The 14,460-nt window shown below is 30.7% G+C and overlaps 1 protein-coding gene across 9 annotated transcripts in view; it reads right to left on the bottom strand.

The window, feature by feature from the left end:
- Positions 1-14,460, bottom strand: part of LOC139512495 (thrombospondin type-1 domain-containing protein 7B-like) — a 187,851-nt gene that overhangs the window by 86,237 nt on the left and 87,154 nt on the right. For all 9 annotated transcript variants that reach the window (XM_071300138.1, XM_071300142.1, XM_071300144.1 and 6 more), the window contains one exon: positions 4,266-4,320. The gene's annotated coding sequence lies outside the window, so the exon portion shown is untranslated. The remainder of the gene's footprint in view (positions 1-4,265; positions 4,321-14,460) is intronic.

Raw genomic sequence — 14,460 nt, 5'->3', positions numbered from 1 at the left:
CAGGTTTGACTTTGCATAGATAAAAAAAAATTTAAATGATTGCATAGCACATTTCATAGCACATTGATATATGTTTAAAAGTTTATATACAGCTAAAACAAGTAAAAGTAAACATTCTTAAGACATAAAAACACGTCAGTTTTAGCTTGACACCCAAGGACTGAAAAAAATAGCTCTTGTTATCTGTTCTGACTGGTATTTGGAACATATAACAAATAAATAATCATGATTTTCAAGTTTTGGGTGCCTGCTCATCAATTTAACAAATCTTATATTAATGTAATTCACCAACTATTGTTAAATGTGCTCTTCAAATAAGATAATTTTTTTTTAGCAGAATCAGTGAGTAGAACTGTTCATTAAAATGGGCATGGAGGGATTCTGCACCATTTATCTAATAATGACAAATATTACTTCTCACTGAAATTACAGGTGGACGACTATAATGGTTAAATAGCGCAAATGTCCAGTCAATTTAATACAGGTGAATCAAAATTTAAAGCGCAAATGTCCTTAGTATTTGAAGCACAAGTGTCCTATCGTTTTACAGGTAAAAAAGCGCAAACGTACTGTGCCCTGTTGTTTTGTACATGTAGTAGCTATATATAGTTGTTGTTTTGTTCAGGTTATGAGCATTATCACAACAATAACTCTTTTTTTCTTTTCTTTGTTTTTGTTCTTAAATTATAACTAACTTTACACTGTAATTCTCGAGACCTGTAGAGGATTTGGTATGAAAGCAATTACTTGGTATTAGGACAATCAATTTGTTCACATATATTTTTTCCAATCCTCCCAAGGCAATACTATGTCTAATAGCAAGTTATCAAGGGAATACATCCTAGCTTAATACGCACAATTAATTACAACATGAGTCACTAAAAACACATTTAATCATTGTTTGAATAAACATTTTTTCAACATTATTTCACATGTATTTTAAATTAAAAAAACTGTTACTAGTTATGGCAAAGGAATCTGACAATGATAACAAATATTTTTTAACAGTCTTTGGCAATGCAATCAGATGATTCTCTGACATACTACGGGTATTGGAATTCTGTACAACAGCTACAACAATTAATGAAATAGACCCCTCTGATCATTACACTTCTGAAAATCTTACAAGGATTTCACACCAGTGCTATATTAGGCATCATTTCAAAGAAAAATAAGTTTACTTCAACTAAATAACAATAGTAACTCTTTGTAGGTCTCGAATTGAGAACCAAAATAGCACTTATGGATGAGGATGTACAATAAAGAAACTTATATACCCTCAGAAGTAAAAAGGTTAAACAATAGTTTCCACAGTCACTACAAGATTGTAATCCCTTATAATGTCTGGCATTTTATGACTTTTGTCACAGACAAGACAAACAGCCACCATAAACCCCATATTAAAAGCATATTTTAAAAATTCAAATCATACTGATGAACATGTGTAGCTTAAAGTCATAAGAAACCTCAAATCAAAAAAAAATAATGCATCTTTTTTTATAACTCAATGGATAGTTTTCATTATAAAACTTATGTACATATACTTTTTTCTGAAGAAAATTCTTTAATTTATTCATATTTAGAAGAAGTTTACTTTAGTTTAATTGCTTCCTTCCAGGAAGCAATTCCCCCGACATATTTTCCGTATGCAAAGTGACCTCAGTGTGACCCATCTCGTAAAAATTCGGTGATCACAATACGCATGGATGTCCTTAAAATAAACTATTATCTGAATTTACATGTTAAACACATGCTCAATTGCCATGCTTTTTTGTTGATTTTTTGTCGATTGTTGACAAACAGGTGGCAATAGTTAAACTTCGGCTTCAAAACACGAACTTTAATTACCTGCCATATTTTAACAACAACACTGACCGATTGAAAAAAAAATTGACGATTATACGAAATTTACACGAAAAAAAAATGATAAATTCGTGCACAGAAAACTAAGTTTATGATGTTTGTATGCATTGGTTCAAGAATTGGAAGAACATTATTTTTCGACGGTCACTCGTTTCTTATGACTTTAAGTTTCACGAAATTTGAAGTGAATTAAATTCTTAACCTCATAACTAGAATTTCAGTATAAGTGCTCTCTTTGATGAAGATGATGTAATTCTGATTGTGCGTGACTTTATAGTGTAGCACTGTATTCACAATTTCTGTCTTATAAGCCAAGGATAAAGAAGAGGGGACCAGATATGGTAACGATACTATCAAAGATTAACAAAGGGATGTACAAACCAAAAAATATATATTGTGCCCCTACCAACCTAGATGGGGCATAATAACATTTTCCTGATTTGAGTACCTTAATTCAAGTTAAGTTTGTCAGAAATCTAGAGTTGAAGAGAGAAACTGTCATAAAATAGCTGTGCGTTTTATTACAACCATAATTCAAATGGTGTTTCAATCAAGTTTTTCAGCTTCAGAAAGATTTTATGAAAATCAATGGATGTGCAAGTTGAGCTCTATGCATTAACTTTGTAAGATCATATGTGAACCAACTGTGTCTAATCCTAATTTCTATGTTAATTACTGCCATAAAATAATGAGATCATCAACTGCTAGTGCTCTTAATGTGAAAATTCCATACTATAAATACAACTCCTTGTTTTTTAGGGTTTAGTTGGCACTTTTAGGGATAGATTTATTTTTTAATTTAAAATCTTTCAAACATATCTCATAAATGCTTGTAAATAATTAAATGATCCATCCTGAATCATAAAATAGATATAAGTCTATAACTTATATTGTTTCTTTCATTTAACAAGCACTGTTTTACTGGAAAAACATCTTTGTCCAATTACACAAGAGGAAGAGAGGACACACCTGATATCTTTTGTTCATTTTAACTGCTTTGTATACTATGTTCATACCTAAGTCAATACATCAATCTTCTCTTTTACAGAAAGAAATTTGTGTTTAATCCATACCTATCTAGACACAAATTGATACCATTCAATTTACTTTTGAAGGATTGTAATTACAAGCTCTTATATTTCACAGCAAACAAGATGTTACTACTAATCTGATAGCCATCCAGAGCCATTGATAAATCAGTTTCATATATCACCAATTAAAAACAAATTTATTTATTTACCTGATGATCACCTGAAAATTAGCTTGAAATGATTTGATTGATTTAAATTCATGGAAGATTAACTTATTCAGACTCAATAGAAAATTTTCTTTCCTTTGCTTATTCATTTGAGGGTTGATGCAAACTATTTAAAAGGGGATCATTCCTAACATGTTAATAAAATATGATTCACATATTGTCCATCAAATCAAAGAATCAGGTGCGAAAGCATTAAATTGTAAACAATCATGTATGAATTTAATAATACTCTAATCAAGTTTATTACCATATAATACACATTAGTTCTGACTTCATTTCTAATTTTTGTAAATACTTTGTACATTATTCCTTCAATTTCAAATCTTCACTGCATAAATTTCTAATAAAACTTATTAAGAACTAACCTTACTTAATTTTGAATAACAACATAATGTACTTAACTGAATCTAATTACCTTAAAAGTATATTAATTTTATAAATTGACAATAACATGACAATCATTTGTCTTCTTACATTTAGTTTGCTTCACTTACCGTATGCAGTTGTGTAAAGTACGCAGTTATGACATTTTCATCCCCTCCCCCCAAAATCGTTAATAAAAGTTTAAAAAAAATGTAAAAAGTCTAGTTTACTGTAATGATCCTTTGATAGGGACCTATCATTCCATGTATTTTTTCTCCATTTTAAGTCTATTGTAAGATAAAAAAATAACATAGAAAATTGTACATTAATTGTCCCCTAGATTTTGATTTATGATCCCCATTGTGTATAAAAACAATTTTTGAAACTGAGGTAAGTAATCCACAACATTTGCAAAGTCAATATGCTTATGTCCATTTATGTATAATATGTTTCAAATCAATCTATAGTATTCATGAAACACGTATACAAATTAAAAGATGATGTTTGATTTCAAATGATGTAGACGCAACTATATGTCACTGTATCAGGCCTTTAACACTGATCAAAATCCATACGTGACATAGCAAGTAAAAAAATACCCTGAAATGATAAATGGATCTATAATTTAAGATAGCTGATCTGATCATATATACATATGTAATACATGTATCATCAGCCTTCTATTTGTCTTCCAACATTACGGCTGATCCAAAATATGAGGGACTATAATCAACATCATTATGCATAATTTCCAGAGATGTACTTATTCTGAAATACTTACATTTTCCATGTAATAAAAACTCATCAACCATCACATGTTGTAAGTGAAACCATAACTGCAAATAAAAAAAAAACAACATAAAAACATAAGACAAAAGCCAAACAACAGAACTGTAATATTCTATATGTAAAAACACATTAATCAGTATAAAGATTGTTACATAAACATTCAGAATCTATCATTTACTGGCAATTATTGACTAGAAATGTAATAAATATATCTAGTATATCAATGAATACGAAAACATATTTTTCAATTACAGTATGACTGAGTAAATTTGACAATTCTTCTTGATATATATGAAGACAATATCTTTTGAGACAACAGAATTATCACCATAGACAAATTCAATATTCACAAACACATCATATATAAGAATGGTATTTCCAATAGTATTTTGTCATAATAAAAGAGTGCCAAAATTATGATTGCTATATGAATGGACACAAGCATTTCTTCACAAATAGATACCATAAATTTGCTTGCATATTTAGACTTGGGTGTGTATATTATTAATTGAATGATTGTTTCTTGCTTTAATTAAATGATTTAATAACAATGGGAAATATTTCAAGCATTGTGTTCATGCTAATGTATATTAGCATAATTAAGCATTTGAGGTACTTATATGAATGACAATCTACCAAAAGTATAAATAATTAATGTTTGGGCATCTGAAATTCCTCTGTTATTGCTCATGATTTTTTTAGGTTTGATTGATTGATTGTTGGTGTTTTAACTTCACTTTTAATGCCACTTTTGGGCTATTTATAGGCAGCCAGTTTTTATTGGTGGAGGAAGCTGGATTTTTTAGGAAAATCAATGTCCCAAAGTGGGGATAATCTCAGTACCAAAGTAATGGATACTAACTTTAAGATTTACAAAGTGTATGTATGTCAATCTAAACTGTTTAGAGCACCTGAGATCACCCCTAGTTTTTTGGTGGGGTTCGTGTTGTTTATTCTTTAGTTTTCTATCTTGTGTTATGTGTGCTGTTGTTTGTTTGTCTTTTATTTTTAGCCATGACATTGTCCGTGTGTTTTAGATTTATGAGTTTGACTGTCCCTTTGGTATCTTTCATCCCTCTTTTAGAATTGTTTGGTCATTCTTTTGTCTATACATATACTTTGAATGATTACTGCACTATTGCCATATTTTTCTAAAAAAAAACATAACAGACAAAAACTTTGTGGAGTTACTATGGTCCAAATCTTCTTATACAGAGCATTTTTAAAAGTGTAATATTACTACAACAGGTCCCTTTACCGTCTTCATCTCACCATTTACTAAACATCCTTGGCGTTCTGGTTTTCTGATTCACAGAGGTTTACAAAAAATAAAGTTGGTATGCATATATCAGGACTGATGCCATTAAAAGTTATCAATAGGTTCAATAGACCCGACCCCCCCCCCCCCCCCCCTACCCCCAGGATCTGCCTATGCCAATTCATATTTAGTAACTACCAGTACTTTTGCTTTTGTTGAACATCGACCTTTGGTAAAATTTTGCTAATAAATCATTCATCTGAACAGAATGAGCTTAATATGACCTATAAGTGGTTTGCACTGTGAAATAACAATCAGTAGACAGAAATTAAATGTAATGTCCTATAAGCCAAAGCAGACTTGCCAATAAATACAATTGCTCTGTCCTTTACAGTACAATAGACAGCAGAATAACAACTGAGACATGTATTGTAGTGTTTTAGTCTACAAGGTTTAAGTCTAACTGATATAGGTATCCATTCAAAGTATATAGTATAGATCCCTTTGTAGAAAACAGACTGAACCCTCATTAAGATTCAGCTCTTCTTAGTAAACATTCATCCCTGTGGTAAAAAAAACTCTTGATTTATTCATGTAGAATTTCAAGTTTAATTCCTGTAGGCTGTCTTTCACTCTTTTGTACTGTGGGCACAATGACAATATGACATGCAAACAAAAGTGCATTGTCTGACAATTAACAAAGGGAAAAGAATAAGATTTATTTAAACACACATACAGTTGAATCGAAGCTCTTTGTTAGAGAAGGCAATAAATGTGTACTGTAATGTTTACTATAGTGACAAAAAAATTAAAAGTTAATAGAAACAAAAAAATTTCAAATTTCTTCTCAATTACAAAGTGTTTTATTTTAAAAACACTGTTTGCCTAAGTTTTCAATTTATCTAGAACATAGTTAAGCAGAACAATTAGATATCAAGTCAACGACATGGGTATCTTTCAAGTTGGATGTAGAAAATGCATAACCTCCGATTTAAAAAAAAAAATTACCACGGACGGAAAACATATCAATCTATTAGTTCAGTAATTTTCGTGTCTGCCCTTCCATTATGCGACTCAAGAAAAAATTCCAAAAAATGGGTAACAATAATATTGAAAAGAGAAATTAGAGTGCACCTTTTTATGTTAAGGCGTGTTTGAGTTTAATATTTTGTCTTGATATCGTACAAAGCAAGAATATTTCATACATCGTCTCGCTTCAGATTCTATCATTTTTATATATCAAAGCTACAGGTTGACTTTATAACATAAAAAAAATCACAGTACTAAAAGATGAAATATATGGGTCAAGTGAAATATCTATCTAATGAATCACAAAAATAGAGTAGGTGTGTTCGAATAGCTATTTTTTTACTGAAAGTACTTGACGACAGTCTTTCAAGTTGGATGATGAAAATGCATATCTTCGAAAAATTTTAATTTTTATGTGTGATAACTAGGGTTTATAGTCTTCAATCACTAAAAAAAATCTAGTTTGCCCTTCCACGAAATATTTAATTAGAATTTTTTTAAATGTTTCTGAATTTTCCAAATACCACCTGACAACCGATCAGACAATACTTTTAAGTTGAATCAATGCAGACAAGATCATTAACTGATGCTCATTAGCTAGTTGATACATTTGTCTTTAAAAAAAACAACTGACATGTAAGGATCGTAATGGTGCAATGTCGATAAATTTATCAGTTTCCAAGAGCAAAATTGGTAGCGCGTCATCCCTACAATGGTTTCCATTTCTACGATTGTGTAAATGAACTGGCGTAATGGGGAGATAATTTTGACGAAGTAGAATCCTGACTGCATAGGAAACATTCATTTTTAGTTCACACTAATATCTTCAAAAAATAATCAATTAACATAGTAATTACAGCACATCACTATGGTAAAATATGATACAGCATCATGTTGAAGTTTCAAGTGCATCTCTTCTCTATGGTCTTAAAATCAAAAATAGTGCATGTTCTTCCTTAGGCCCAAGTTTAAATATTTGATGAAGAAGCAGTGAAGCCTATTATGATTTCAAGGTTTATTCCCCAAGTCTATTGATGACAAGTGGGATGAAATATATTACCTTATATCCCTACAAATAAAGCAGATTGCTTTTTTGTAGTTTTCTAAATATAGCTATAATGTGTTTCTACTGAGGCATTTTGCAAAACTAACAAAAGCATAACATAAAAATAACAAGATGTGATATGAGACAACTATTCACCAGAGACAAACAAAATGATGTTGATGTCAAGTTACTACATACTCGTTTTGAATGTAAATACAAAATAGTCAGACATTTTTCCAATGTTAGTCAATTCAAAAATTATGTGTCATTTTTCCAAAGGTAATTTAAACAATTAAGGAATGAGTCAATCTCTGTTAGCTTTTAATATGATTACACAAATAATTGTTGTAATGTAATCAAAACTAATAACACGCAGGAACCAGAAATTGAATCGAGATCTTGTTCAAGATCTTTAAGTAAATGCACTATGTTTATGTGGCTACAAAGATATTTTCAGGAGGAAAAACTTTACATACCAAAGTTGTTTTTCAACTTTTGATTCCTATCCATTAACTTTCTGGTTGATTAAACCCAAACCAGACATGTAGAAAACTCTATTTACATTGTGTCGCCCAATCTCAGCTTTTGCCAATACCAAGTTTTTTACCAATAACCGATTACCTCGATTAGCTAAATCAATACATTTCTATCTGTATCATTAATCAGATTATTATAATATCACTTCCTTTCAAGGAACCTATTTGAATATAAAAGTCAGACGTTTTTCCAACATTAACCAATTCAAAAGTCTTTCTAATTTTTCCGAGAGAATTTACACAATAAAGAAATGAGTAAAGCTCTGTTAGCTTTTAATAATAAAATCAAACTGTAATAAAACCATCAATCGAACATAATAGAAAAGTATGTTGATGGTGAGATTCAAAAGAAAACTTTTGAAGATAAACTGCTAAATCAAATTTACAAATCAATTTTTCTTTTATAAACTTTCTTACAAATAAGACATCTTGGGGTATATACATTGATTTATTATATATTTAACTACAGATAATACTGGAAAAACATTCAATGATATTAAAAAATCCAGAATGAACTTGGTGATCTGAGACATCCTATCATTGATGTAGAGGACAATGTTGTTTGAGTACCTTCAGACAAACACCACAGAGGTATATCAATTGACAGTGTGAAACAGGAACCTTTAAAGCAATGCTTACAAACATTTCAATTTCACAGGCTAAAATACTAAGATATTTTATGAGAATCAATGTAGATTAGTTTCCTCTGCCATCTTGGAAAGAAAATTAATAAAAAGAAATGTCTTTATCTTGAAATATACAAATTTTGAGAGAAGAATGCCAAAATGTTCCGACTATAAAAGAATCATACAAGGTTTAGCTAAAAATATATGGAAAACCACTGGTTTTGTTCTATTTTTGTTCAAAATTATAGTACAAGTAAATTTCAAACTATTCTCTCAATTCTAGAGACCTCATTGGTTAAAGAAAACAATGCATTTATGATATAAATGAGCCATTCAGCTGTCATTGTTCAATGTAAGGGACGACATCAAAAGTTCAATGTAGGATAAAAAACTTAATTCACATAGTTTTTTCGCTGACCGACCTACCCCCCTTCTTAACTTAATTTGGGAAAAATTGATTTACCTATATGGATATATGTAAAATCGATTTTAGATTAACAAAACTTGCAGCAATGTTGACCCCCCCACCCCCACCCCCAAACTATTCGATTTAATTTTTTTATCCTACATTGATCTTTTGATGTCGTCCCTAAAATACTGTAGATTCTGATTTTATTTGATTTTTTTTATACCAAACTTCCAACTTGAAGTGACAGTAGAACATTTAGTCCCTGAGGATATCATTACCACAGTAATCATTGGTTTGCCATTGACATGATTTATAACATGCATTTCTTGAAGTTTCCATTCATAAATTTAGAATTAAGAAAATTGAGTTCCTAACGCTCCCACAGGCTGCAGATGAGAGTTTATCATGAATTGCTTTGGCTATGTGTTGTCAAGTAGCTCCTGAAATATTTAAATATATCCTAATGGCTTTCAAATTTGTTTTCTTCATTCTCAGATGTAAGAATTTCAGAAAATTGCATGCACACAAAATTATATTTATTTCTGCCAATAAGTTACAAAATTTATTATCTAAAACTTTATTCAACCTTTACTAAGGAAAATAATGTAAAAGTATACGTTTTTATTCCTACACTAAAAATAAAAAAAGTGGTCTATTGAAGAAAGTATGATGTTTCAAGATTGAAACAATACCAATTAAACTGCACCAAAAGTGCACTTCGATAATTAATGTCTCTTCAGTGATGGAAACCAAAATATTTGAAAACAAGAGTGCACACACTGAAATGTCTCGCCTTCTTTACTAATCATTGATATTATGTTGATACTCCTAAATATAAAGCTTTATTACGACTGTCACATAAACTTAACATGAACCATGAAAATGAGGTCAAGGTCAGTTGAACCATATGCCAGGCAGACATGTACAGCTAACAATGCTTCCATACAACAAATATAGTTGACCTATTGCTTATAGTTTAAGAAAATAGACCAAAACACAAAAAATTAACACTGAGCTATGAACTGTGAAAACCAGGTCAAGGTCAAAAAAAAACCTGCACGACTGACATATAGATTATAAAATATTTCAATACACCAAATATAGTTGACCTATGACATAAAGTATTATTAGATAAAAAGACCAAAACTCAAAAACTTAACTTTGACCACTGAACCATGAAAATGAGGTCAAGGTCAGATGACATCTGCCCGCTAGACACGTACACATTACAATCATTCCATACAACAAATATAGTAAACCTATTGCAAAAAGTATGAGAAAAACAGACCAAAACACAAAAACTTAACTATAACCACTGAACCATGAAAATGAGGTCAAGGTCAGATGACATCTGCCCGCTAGACATGTACATCTTACAATCATTCCATACAACAAATATAGTAAACCTATTGCATAAAGTATGAGAAAAACAGACCAAAACACAAAAACTTTACTATAACCATTGAACCATGAAAATGAGGTCAAGGTCAGATGACACCTGCCAGTTGGACATGTACACCTTACAGTCCTTCCATACACCGAATATACTAGACCTATTGCTTATAGTATCTGAGATATGGACTTGACCACCAAAACTTAACCTTGTTCACTGATCCATGAAATGAGGTCGAGGTCAAATGAAAACTGTCTGACGGGCATGAGGACCTTGCAAGGTACCCACATACTAAATATAGTTATCCTATTACTTACAGTAAGAGAGAATTTAACATTACAAAAAATCTGAACTTTTTTTTCAAGTGGTCACTGAACCATGAAAATGAGGTCAAGGACATTGGACAATGTGACTGACGGAAACTTCGTAACATGAGGCATCTATATACAAAATATGAAGCATCCAGGTCTTCCACCTTCTAAAATATATAGCTTTTAAGAAGTGAGCTAACACCGCCGCCGCCGCCGCCGGATCACTATCCCTATGTCGAGCTTTCTGCAACAAAAGTTGCAGGCTCGACAATAAAAAACTAATGAAAATGTTGAAGTAATTTGCAAAATCCCTAAGCCAAGGAATCAGATCTGTAAATGTGGGTGATACATTCCTTAATTTCAAATGATTTTCTGAGTTCTTCAATAGCAAATTTCAATTTAAGAATCTCTATATTTCCATGCCAGTACCAAAGCTATTATAATAACGGAGCTTAACTGGGATATGCATGACATCATCAGGGACTACTAATAGTCCAATTCAATCTTTTTATTCACAATAAACATTGTAACATGCCTGTTAATCCAATAAACAAATTTCTCTTTCTTCAATGTGCTTAAAAGATAAAACTCAACAAGCTTCTGCTTTGAGTCTTGCAGAATTCAATAAATTTTAAAAGGTGTTTGTGAATGAGACAGCAAAACTAAAATATAATTCAACCAGAAAAATTTCTATTTGTTATATGTTCAAACTGTGGTTGAATTTGTTTACCTTGCCCAATAAGTACCAATGAATGTTTAACGTGCCCAATAACAGTACCAATCAATGTATAACTTGAGCAATAACAGTACCAATGCATGTTTGGGCTATAAAAGTACAAACGAATGTTTAACTTGGACAATAACAGTACTAATTAATGTTTAACTTGGACAATAACAGTACAAATGAATATTTAACTTGCCAAAAACAGTACCAATGAATGTTTAACTTGCCAATAACAGTACCAATGAATGTTTAACTTGCCAATTACAGTACAAATTATGAAATAAATGTTTAACTTGGACAATAACAGTACAAATAAATGTTTAACTTGGACAATAACAGTACCAATTAATGTTTAACTTGACCAATAACAGTACCAATGAATGTTTAACTTGCGCAATGAAAGTACAAATGAACAGTGGCGGATCCAGAACTTTTCCTAAGGGGGGCCCACCGACTGACCTAAGGGGGGGCCCGCTCCAGTCATGCTTCAAATTTTTCCCACGAAAGGGGGGTCCTGGGCCCCCCAGGGCCCCCCCCCTGGATCCGCCTATGATGAATGTTTAACTTGGGCAATTAAAGTACCAATAAATGTTTAACTTAGGCAATAACTGTACCATTGAATGTTTAACTTAGGCAATAACTGTACCAATGAATGTTTAACTTTGGCAATATCACATACCAATGAATTTCAACTTGTGCAATAACAGCATTGATGAAAATTAAATAGACCTGAAATTGATTGATTTTTTTCTTTTGTTTCCAGCTATCATATTTCTGGATATATGTTTTTCACTGAGTCATGTAATGTCAAATCATTTGTTTCATTCAAATACTGGTCAAAATATGTTGAAATTTTTATAACTATAATTGTAAAACAATTGTATTCAAGCCAAAAAAAATTGAATAAAATCTCAACACTGTTCAATTATTTTCATTGTTGACAGGGTTTTAATCAACCTAAGGAGTGTGATTCCAGTATGTATGGATGATATGTTGATGGTTATTGCAAATAACAAATTTAAATATACTTTGATAAGATCAAATGATGAAACCTTAAAATGTGTTCCCTTAAAATAACTTGTTTTTCTCCAACAACACAAAATGAAACTAACAAAATTAATTAAAATGCAGTAGTCTAAATGTCTATATTTTTTTTATAATCTGAAGAACAAAGGAAAATCTAATCCCAAAGAAAACGCTTCCATATCCATATCATAACCAAAAAAAACAATAACAAATATATTTTGTTGATAAAAGAAATCCAAAAATCTAAAGTCAATAAAATGTTGACATTTTTTCAATACAAAACATATTTACTATAGATAGGCAGCAGTTTGATTCCATTATGACCTTCAGGAAGATTCAGTAGTTAACTTAAATGTCAGCCTCCAAAAGTTATTGACAAGTTAAACATAGAAATATTAAATAATTGTCTCGACAATCACTCTTGTCTGGCAATCTGTAACTAGATCCAGTGTTAGAAAGGAATCATAGGCATACACTATTGAATAATTGAAAATTCAATGTATAGAATTTACCATGGACCAACCAGTATTAAAACTTCAATGTTTAACAAATAAAGATATAAAAAAATTATCCAGTTTATAAAGAACAGATCTATTATATAGGATCTATAAATGTTGATGTATGACAAAAATATTAAATTACTGAAGTTTTTATTGCTATTTTTCAATTGCATTTAACTATACCATCTTGATAGTAAATCAAACAATAGAATCATGCTGTTGTGAGGATTGATGAACTTGGTATGACTAGAAGTATCTCTATCTTTACAGACCTGTCTGTCAAATATATTTTTTTTCTCTCAACCAAGCGAGTGTTTTTGAAATAGTTTTGAAAGATTCTGTGTATAGATATCAACTGCCTCACTTTCTTTTAACTGCTCATCAAAATAAATAAGAACTGCAGTTGGCCCTTACTTAGTTTTATTGAGTGATTGCTGCCAAACATTTGTTGTATTGTTTTATGTATAACCTACTTTAAATAAATCTGTTTTGCTTAGTTTTGATCATGAACCTTTCTTTGATTGTGAATCTGTTTGAAAACTTTGAGGTTTTGAATTATTTCCCACTGCTGGTGAACATATAATGACCTAGAGGATTTGTAGAAACCATTTTCCTAATTCCTGGATTTAAAATTTTAGTGAATAGAAATAAAAAGATGTTGCTGATACGTTAATTTTGGAAATAATACAAAAACTGAATGAAATTACACTTTGAGAATCATCAAAATTATGAACGTACTTACAGATGGGTAACAAAACCATTTCAGTCTGTGTCATAATGATTCAATTAAAAATAAATCAAATTATATCAATGTTGAACTGACAAATTTATATTTAAGGGAAAAAAATCAAGTTTGTAATAGAGAACTCAGAAGACTCTCTATTCTTTGTAAATACTGTTTAAAAAAAAAGGTTATTAAAACTAATAGGTATGGTTTAATGGAGTTCGAAATAAGACCCTGTTGGAAAGAAGACTGGCAACTGAGCAACATAGCAACTATTTTTAAGGAAGAATTTATTTATGGTGGTCAGAAATATCTAAGAGTCTGGTTCACTTCCTGTCCTTACCATAAATTCCCAAATAAACAATATTTCACATTAGAAAATGAGATAGTTATAATTAAGTTAACAATGAGAGGTCAAAATGACAACATGGTAATCATTTCTTGTCTATTATACAAATTGTCTCTTTAAAATTCAATATAACCAACTTTTCCAATATCTTCATGTTACCAATAATCAAAAGTTATCTTAATGCACTTGTAACAGTACGCCAGTGAACATATTTGGATGAGACATTATAGATTATTACCCATACTATTAACACTTAA

Source organism: Mytilus edulis, chromosome 2 (assembly GCF_963676685.1).
Source record: "Mytilus edulis chromosome 2, xbMytEdul2.2, whole genome shotgun sequence".
Taxonomy (NCBI): domain Eukaryota; kingdom Metazoa; phylum Mollusca; class Bivalvia; order Mytilida; family Mytilidae; genus Mytilus; species Mytilus edulis.
Note: the sequence above shows the minus strand (reverse complement) of the source record. Positions and strands in the feature narration are given on the sequence as shown.